Source organism: Chaetodon auriga, chromosome 16 (genome assembly GCF_051107435.1).
Source record: "Chaetodon auriga isolate fChaAug3 chromosome 16, fChaAug3.hap1, whole genome shotgun sequence".
Taxonomy (NCBI): domain Eukaryota; kingdom Metazoa; phylum Chordata; class Actinopteri; order Chaetodontiformes; family Chaetodontidae; genus Chaetodon; species Chaetodon auriga.
In genome coordinates, this window is record NC_135089.1 from 9,091,032 (window position 1) to 9,094,002 (window position 2,971).

Consider the following 2,971-nt stretch of genomic DNA (forward strand, 5'->3'; position numbering starts at 1 on the left):
TGTCAAGTCCTTAATCTGATCTCTAAAATCTTCCATGATTTAACATGACTTTAACTCCTGTTTCCAGGCTGTATCCTGTGGACGAGACCGGACACCGTTTTACCCCCCTTCTCCCCAGCACAGGTTACCTCAGGCCACCTTTGACTGTGCTAGGCCTCCTCCACTGGGGACCACCATGTCCCGCAGGTGGCTCTCATTGGGGCCTTCCACTGGGTCATGCTGCTGCAGCCAACAGTACCGTTCTTTCAGACGGAGCATGTAAGATTTCAACGGCTCCTCTGGCTTCTGTATTCATCCTGAATACTGTGACCTTAATGCATACAGGTTTTCAAGTTCAGCAAATATCTTAGCAGCAAAATTTCTTAGCCATCCCAGTTAGTGACCTCATTAAAACCCTAACCTTTTGAGGTTCACCCAAGTTTTGCAATTCTATTTTAAGAGGCCTTGCCTCTTAGTCACATGACGGTTTTGTAAATCACCACTATGTCCTTGAAATTTTGGTACCCATGGTGCACCAGGGTAGATAGACTTTCAAAGAGTCCAATCTGGTAAAAACACTGCTCATGATCCTATTATCCTGCCAACAATGCCAAATTATGGGAATGAGAAGAGGTTTGTTGCCACAGAGGACAGAACCGAGGACTGGACACTGTGTGTTTTTGTTAAATGGGGGTGAGCAGTAGAAATTACCCAAAGGAGACAGAACTGAAATTGAATAATTTCTTCACACATTATCCAATATTACTGTGATGTATCATGCAGGATTACTGAAATGAGCAGCATAAAAACAAGGCCTTGTGTAAAAATGGTAAAAGGTAAAAGAGGATACAAGTTAAAAGTCCAATAAAAGTGAAATAAAAAAGAACAAGTCTGTCACCGTGTTCTTTTCAAGGCACTCAATCAACAAGCCGCTCTCTCTCTTACAGTTCAGTTTCTAATGACGACCTTTTAACTGCTGTTCCACAAAGAACAAGAGAACAAACTGCCAGTGGGGAACCCAACAATAGCCTGCTTACCCCTCATCCACCCTTTACTTGGCTGTATTTCTAGACAGCTTGGCCCAGATGTCCTGAGTGTGTAGCTCCCCTGGTTGGGTATAACTTGTGACCGTTGCTCTTTGGACTGCACCATCAGATTTGGCTCTGCAGCTGTGTCCACCTTCTTTGCTTTCTTTATGTCTCTGTCACAGTGCTACCACCCCATTACCACTAGTACTCACCTCCACTCAGGTGTGTTCCATTTTGCTGATGGCTGTGACCAAGTCAAAATCACCACAGACACTACACACAACACACTAGAATTCAACACAATACATGCAAGGACTAAGCAATCCGCAACAGACTTAAATACATAAAATCATAATTGCATCTAAGACAAAATAAGCAAACATAAGATATACTGCATGCAACCCAAAACACAGCAACCAAAAATATAACTGCAATAAAAGCAAAGGCAACCTCACACATTCAATAAAGAAGCATGTAATGTATAAATCAAGCAACTCATCTGGAACGTGTAAAACAAGACAGAAATCCAATGAATTAATGCAGCAATAAAACACTGCAATGGACAACACATTGCAGGAGTAGTAAAAAACAGTCATACACACATATATTTGTCACTGACAGTGAGAAATGACGAGCATAGATTGGAAAGATGGCAGATTAATTAAATTTAGAAAGCAGATTGGAGCCGCCAGGCAATTTAGCAAGGAACAGTTCTGAGGACTGGAGGTTGACGGTGATTAAAAAGGTTCATGCAATGGACAAAAATCAAACCAGGAATCTTTGATTTTAATGTTAATTAATTAATTATATAAATATTTCTTTTTTGATATTTGTCTGTGGAGCATTTTTTGTTTTTGTTTTTTTAGTAGGTGAACACTTTCTATTTTTGGCCTTGTGTGGCCTAGTGCAGTGCCCCTCCTCGAGGCTTGGGGGTCATAGTGCAGTTGGACACTACCCACTGACACCTGTACAATCTGCAGCAATCCAATACAACAACAACAACCGAATCTTCAGCCTCAAAAATTATTCATAAAGGTCGCTCACAAAGATAAGATTTTTTTTTTCTTTTTTTGCAGAACTTGAATTTCATTAGAGTGTCCAGGTACCTAATGAATTGGTAACTGGATTGCTAACTGGATATACACACTGGTGCCACGAATCTAACAAAACCACTTAAAGACATTTAACATTATGCCCCTGATCAGGTTGCTCTGTCATACAGAAGTTATATGCATCCAGTATTATGCACTACATCTCCATATTCATGTGCTCATAGCAAAATAATGGCTGTTTCCTACTGGCAAAAACAGTGCAGTGAATTTCAGCTTACAAAAATTCCACAGAGCTAGTTTGACCCACAACATAACCTGCAGACAACAGCATGGCCGGTGAAATCGTGATATCTCTCCTTTACATCAGATTGATTGACAAGAGTGTATTGAAGAAGTCTGACTGCTTCCTTCCACAGTGACTGTGGAGCCAGGCTATGGGCTGCTGTCTAATGAGGATGGGGTTTAGAAGCACAGAGTCTTTGACAACGGCTTAAAAAAAAAAAGAAAAAGAAAAAAGAAAAAGCACTGTCTGCAGAGCTGCGGTGTGTGCGTGTGCATACACATGTGGATTCGTAAGTTCAAAGTTCATGAACTCTTGCCTGTGAAGAAAAATAATGTATACTCAATAATGGGGTAGAAGAGAATATATGAAGTTTGGAATTAAGTCATAAGTCATGTTTAAACATGATATGCTGATGGATTGCCTGAGGTATTACAAGAAGTGTTTGTATGTTTTCTATTTTCAGAACAATAAGCTCAAGCTTATCGCTGCTATCATGGCTGAACAAGAGCTCTCTGCTTTCCTTCTCCTGGGTCACACCCATGCGATGGCAGAGACTGTACCCTACTTAACATCGTCTTTTCAGCCCCACACTGCACCTCATTTCATGTGGATGGATTTATTTCTGCTGT